This window comes from Sapajus apella, unplaced genomic scaffold (genome assembly GCF_009761245.1).
Source record: "Sapajus apella isolate SASKATOON/1434 unplaced genomic scaffold, GSC_monkey_1.0 scaffold2643, whole genome shotgun sequence".
NCBI classification, from domain to species: Eukaryota; Metazoa; Chordata; class Mammalia; order Primates; family Cebidae; genus Sapajus; species Sapajus apella.
Window position 1 is genome coordinate 428 of NW_022439569.1, and position 6,404 is coordinate 6,831.

Consider the following 6,404-nt stretch of genomic DNA (forward strand, 5'->3'; position numbering starts at 1 on the left):
TAGTGACTCAGAGAAAACACCATGGAGTTCAGCACGCAGCCAGGTTTGCTGAGTGGGAGTGAGTTTCCCGGCACAGGAAAGGCTGGTGTTTCAGAGCGGCAGGCTGCCACCTCCTGCTGCTGGAAGCTCAGAGTGTGACTGAGATTCCCCTCTAGTGACTGTGGTTGGCATTTCCTTGGAGGACTGGGATGGGACTTTCTTTCTTTCTCTGTTTCTTTCTTTCTCTCTCTCTCTCTCTCTCTTTCTTTCTTTCTTTCTTTTTCCTTCCTTCCTTCTTTTTTCTTTTCTTTTTCTCTTTTCTTTTTGAGATGGAGTTTTGCTCTGTCACCTAGGCTGGAGTGCAATGGCAAGATCATGGCTCACTGCAGGCTCCAAATCTTAGGCTCAAGTGATCCTCCACCTCAGCCTCCCGAGTAGCTGGGACCACAAGTGTGTATCACCAGGCTTAGTTAATTTTGGTATTTTTTGTTGAAACAGGGTTTCACCATGTTGCCCAGGCTGGTCTCAAGTGATCTGCCCGCCTCGGCCTCCTAAAGTGCTGGGATTATAGGTGTGAGCCACCATGCCTGGACTGAAATGTTCTTTAGACTTCTTATTATTAGTAGAAGCATTTTGATCTTTCATGACCTTGGACTTCTGAAGATTACAGGTCAGTTATTTTGTAGACTATCCCTCAGTTTGGGTTTGTCTGATGTTTCCTTGTGATTTTCATGTCACTTTGCCTTTACTATTGTGTTATGTCGTTACTATTGTATTAACTTACCTTTCTTCCTTTTTCTCTCTCCCCTCCCTCCCTCCCTCCCTCTCTTCCTTTCCCGCCCTCCCTCCTGCTTTCTTTCTCTTTCTTCTTTCTTTCTTTTTTTTTCTGAGACAGAGTCTTGCTGTGTCACCCAGACTGGAGTGAAGCAGCGCAGTCTTGGCTCACTGCAACCTCTGCCTCCTGGATTCAAGCAATCCTCCCACCTCAGCCTCCCAAGTGGCTGGGACCACAGAACGCACCACCACAGGCAGCTAATTTTTGTATTTTTTTGGTAGAGAGGTCGTTCATCTTGTTACCCAGGCTGGTCTTGAATTCCTGGTCTCAAGCAATCCGCCTGCCTTGGCCTCCCAAAATGCTGGGATTACAGGTACAGGTGTGAGCCATGGCACCTGGCCTTTCTTTTCATTTCTTTCCTTTTTTTGAGACAGGGTCTCACTCTGTTGCCCAGGCTGGATCTGCAGTGGCATGATCATAGCTCACTATAGCCTTGACCTCCCAGGCTCAAATGATCCCCCTTCCTCAGCCTCCCGAGTAGCTGGCACTGCAGGTGCACAACACCATATCTGGCTAATTCTTTTTGTATTTTTATTTTTGAGATGGAGTCTCCCTCCATCACCTAGGCTGGAGTGCAGTGGAACGATCTTGGCTCACTGCAACCTCCACCTCCCAGGTTCCAGGGATTATCCTCTCGCAGTCTCCTGAGTAGGTGGGATTACGGGCACAGGCTGCCACGCCCGACTAATTTTTTGTATTTTAGTAGAGATGAGATTTCACCGTGTTGCCCAAACTGGTTTCAAACTCCTGAGCTCAGGCAATCCACCTGCCTCAGCTTCCCAAAGTGCTGGGATTATAGGCGTGAGCCACTGTGCCCGGCTCTTTTTGTATTTTTAGTAGAGACAGGATTTCGCCATGTTGGCCAGGATGGTGCCAAACTCCCCACCTCAAGTTATCTGCCTGCCTTGGCCTCCCAAAGTGCTAGGATTATAGGTGTGAGCCATTGTGCCCGGCCTAATTTTTTTATTTTTTGTAGAGACAAGGGTCTGGCTGTGTTGCCCAGGCTAGTTTTTTTTTTGAGTCGGAGTTCCACTCTTGTTACCCAGGCTGGAGTGCAATGGCGCGATCTCGGCTCACCACAACCTCTGCCTCCTGGGTTTAAGCAATTCTTCTGCCTCAGCTTCCCGAGTACCTGGGACTACAGGCATGTGCCACCAAGCCCAGCTAATTTTTGTATTTTTTTTTAGTAAAGACAGGGTTTCACCATGTTGACCAGGATGGTCTCGATCTCTTGACCTCGTGATCCACCCGCCTCGGCCTCCCAAAGTGCTGGGATTATAGGAGTGAGCCACCTCACCCGGCCTTTTTTTTTTTTTTCCCCGAGATGGATTCTTGTTCTGTTGCCCAGGCTGGAGTGCAGTGCCACAATCTTGGCTCACTGCAATCTCTGCCTCCCAGGTTCAAGCCTGCCTCAGCCTCCCAAGTAGCTGGGATTACAGGCGCCCACCACCATGCCTGGCTAATTTTTGTATTTTTAGTAGAGACGGGGTTTCACCATGTTGGTCAGGCTGGTCTCAAACTCCTGACTTTGTGATCCACCCGCCTCGGCCTCCCAAAATGCTGGGATTACAGACGTGAGCCACCGCACCCGGCTCCAGCCTGGTCTTAACTAAATTCCTTTCTGTCTGTTTCCTTCCTCCTCAGATTTGCTTAAAATACAGCTCTGATGAGCTTATAGTAGGCAGGAATCTTTCCGTAACAAGTCATCAAAGACCCAGCTCAAAGCAAGAAAGGAGGCGCACTGGTTTACTGACTGTGAAGACACAGTTGGCTCCATGGTCTCAAACAGTATCATTAGGACTTTGATCCCTCCCTTAGCTCGGCTTTCTTCTGAGTTGTTCCATTCTCAGCCACCTCCTCCTCTCAGAGAGTAGCCAGATGGCAGTCAGTACTTGCAGATTCGTGTCTGATTTTTTCAGTAACTCCAGCAAAGGAAAGCTCTTCTCTCTGTGTCTCTCTTTCTCCCTGTCTCTGTCCCTTGTAATGCAAGTCTCAGATTTGACTCTTATTGGTTACTAGTTTTTTTGAGACAGAGTCTGCCGCTGTCTCCCAGGCTGGAGTGCAGTGTCATGACATTGGCTCACTGCAGCCTCCACCTTCCGGGTTCAAGCAATTCTCCTGCCTCAGCCTCCTGAGTAGCTAGGATTACAGGCGTGCACCACCACTCCTGGCTAATGTTTGTATTTTTAGTAGCGATGGGGTTTCACCATGTCGGTCTGGTCTAGATCTCCTGACCTTGTGATCTGCCCGCCTCAGCCTCCCAAAGTGCTGGGATTACAGGTGTGAGCCACAGCTCCGGGCCTAATTCCTCCCATTAACTACCAAACGAAGTCCAAATTCTTTTCTCAACATTCAAGGCCCTGTTGACGGGGTCTCGCTCTGTCAATCAGGCTGGGGTGTGGTGGCGCAATCATAGCTCACTGCAGCCTTGACCTCCTGGGCTCAAGCAATCCTCTGGCCTTAGCCTCCCAAGTGGCTGGGACTGCAGGCATGAGCCAGTGCGTCCAGCCCCCAAATCTATCTTTTCAGACTAGTTTCCTAGATGAACCTTTTGCTTTAGCTAAACAGAACTTCTCAATGGCTTGCACATCATACACTTCCTCCTTCTGCATCCGTGTTCATGCTGTTTCTGTTATTTGGGATGCTCCTTTTGTGGGGTGTATGTTTCCATGAAAGGAATCCTTTCCGTTGCCAGGATCAGTTCAAATGGCGCCTCTTCAAGAGAGGTTTCCTGATATCCAGCAGCTCCACGGGGTGTATCTGTACCTCTTTCATGCCTTGGGGCAAATACCAAATATCTACTTATGTACTCATCTTGTCCTCCTTACTAGACTGTACAATTTTATTTATTTATTTATTGAGACAAAGTCTTGCTCTATCCAGGCTGGAGTGCAGTGGTGCAATCTCGGCTCACGGCAAACTCCACCTCCTAAGTTCAAGCGATTCTCCTGCCTCAGCCTCCCAAGCAGCTGGGAGGCGTCTTACAGGCGTCCACCACCACACACAGCTAATATATATACAGTTTTTTTCCGAGATGAAGTCTTGCTCTGTCACCCAAGCTGGAGTGCAGTGGGGCCGTGTCTGCTCACTACAACCTTCACCTCCCAGGTTCAAGCGATTCTCCTACTTCAGAGTCCTGAGGGGCTGGGATTACAGGCACCTGCCACCACACCCAGTTATTTCTCATATTTTTAGTAGAGACAGGGTTTCGCCATGTTGGCCACGTTTGTCTCGATCTCCTGACCGCGTGATCTGCCCACATCGGCCTCCCAAAGTGCTGGGATTATAGGCATGAACCATCATGTCCAGCCTTATTTTTTTATTCTGTCTTTTTTAGAGACAGGATCTTGCTCTGTCACCTAGGCTGGAGTGCAGTGGCCTGATCATAGCTCACTGCAGCCTCAACTTCCTGGGCTTAAGTAATCCTCCCGCCTCAGCCTGCTGAGTAGCTGTGAATACAGGCACAGACCAACGCCCCTGGCTAATTTTAAAAAATTATTTTGGAGCTATGCGGGGGTCTCTCTATGTTTTCAGGCTGGTCTCAAACTCCTGGCCTCAAGCAATCCTGTTGCTTTAGCCTTTTGAGTAGCTGGGATTACAGATGCATGCCACCATATCAGTTTAGATTGTACAGTTTCTTGAAGGCCATTATGCTGATGTCTTCCCTTTGAAGCCCTCTTATATCGTATTGGTGCAAAAGTAATTTTGGGCTGGGCACGGTGGCTCATGCCTGTAATCCCAGCACTTTGGGAGGCCAAGGCGGGTGGATCACTTGAAGTCAGGAGTTTGAGACCAGCCTGACCAACATGATGAAACCCTGTTTCTACTAAAAATACAAAATTATTGGGGTGTAGTGGCAGGTGCCTGTAGTCCCAGCTACTTTACTTGGGGGGCTACAGCAGGAAAATCGATTGAACCCAGGAGGCAGAGGTTGCAGTGAGCGGAGATTACATCACTGTACTCCAGCCTGGGTGACAGAGCGAGACTCTGTCTCAAAACCAGCCAACCAAACAAAAAAATTACCCAAAAGTAATTGCTGTTTTTGCCATTACTTTTTTTTAAGACAGAGTCTCACTCTTGCCCAGGCTGGAGTTCAATGGTGCAATCTCAGCTTACTACAACCTCTCCCTCCCAGGTTCAAGCAATTCTCCTGTCTCAGCCTCCTGAATATCCAGGATTACAGGTGCCTGCCAACACGCCCAGCCAATTTTTGTATTTTTAGTAGAGATGGGGTTTCACCATGTTGGCCAGGCTGGTCTCGAACTCCTGACCTCAGGTGATCCACCTGCCTCAGCCTCGGAAAGTGTTGGGATTACAGGAGTGAGGCACCGGGCCCCGCCAATAAGGTGTCTTGAAGCAGAAACCCACATAGACCGGGAGTGGTATAATGTCTATAATCCCAGCACTGTGGGAGGCCAAGAAGGGAGGATTGCTTCGGGCCAGGAGTTCAAGCCCAGCCTGGGCAACATAGAGAAGCCCTATCTCTATGAAAATATATATTTTTAAATTAGCTGGATGTGATGATGCACACCTGTAGTGCCAGCTACTCGGGAGGCTGAGGCAGGAGGATTGCTTGAGCCTAGGAGTTCAAGGCTGCGGTGAGCTCTGATTGTGCCACTGCACTCCAGCCTCTGCGGCAGAGCAAGACCTACAAAAAACAAACAAAATACAAAACAGAAACACTCGTAACACCCGGCCACGGACTGGTTGGTTGACAAAAGTGTGGTGGCCAGAGGCTGGCAGTAACTGCCCTGTATTCCCACCAGGGGCAATGTTTGCGTTCTCTAACTCGGTGTTTGTGGTAACTCTGTGCACTATAGCACCACAGAGACAAGAGTCAACTGTACTTTGTGTCATCCCACCACCTGCTGGCCTCCGCTTTTGATGAGAAATCAATTGTCAATCTCATGGGAGTTTCCTTATACTCAGTGAGTTGTTTTCTCTTGCTGCTTCCAAGAGTCTCTTTTATTTTTATTTTTAAATTTTTTGACTCCCAAATCTCTTTTGTTGGGGGAATGGGCCTCTTGGGGTTCCTCGCTGCACGGCTTGTACATTGGCACTGCTTCCCGAGTCCCGCACAGGGCCTCAGAGGTGTCATCTGTCTGGAAGGCAGGCCCCACTCTGGCTGGGGCCTGTGGCTGTGCTGTTTGATGGTGAAGCCACACTCGCCCAGTGTCTTGCTATCATCCAGGAGCTGGTCATCCTGGCACATCTGCTGCTCATTGGGCGGCCCTTGGAGGATGCCCTCGACGATGCGCTTCAGCTTGAACACCGTGCTGGACTCCTTGGTGTCCGTGAAGATGGTGGTCTTGTGGCGCAGGATCATGAGGAACAGTCCTGGGGGCAGCGGGCCGGCCTGAGGGCGAAGCCCTGGACCCCCCGTGTGGCCCAGCCAACCCTGCTGCCCCCGGCCTGGCCCAGCTGTCTATCCCCCATGCCCACTCACCCTTGACTTTGTTTTTTTGAGTGTGTGTGTGGGTTTTTGGTTTTTTTTTGACGGAGTTTTGCTTTTGTTGCCCCGGCTGGAGTGCAATGGTGCGACCTCCGGTCACTACAACCTCTGCCTCCCAGGTTGTAATCTTGTCTCCCA

At 49.8% G+C, this 6,404-nt stretch overlaps 1 pseudogene; it reads right to left on the reverse strand.

Moving 5' to 3' along the window:
- Positions 1-5,857: 5,857 nt before the first annotated feature.
- Positions 5,858-6,151, reverse strand: LOC116547313 (annotated as a pseudogene).
- Between the last annotated feature and the right edge of the window lie 253 nt (positions 6,152-6,404).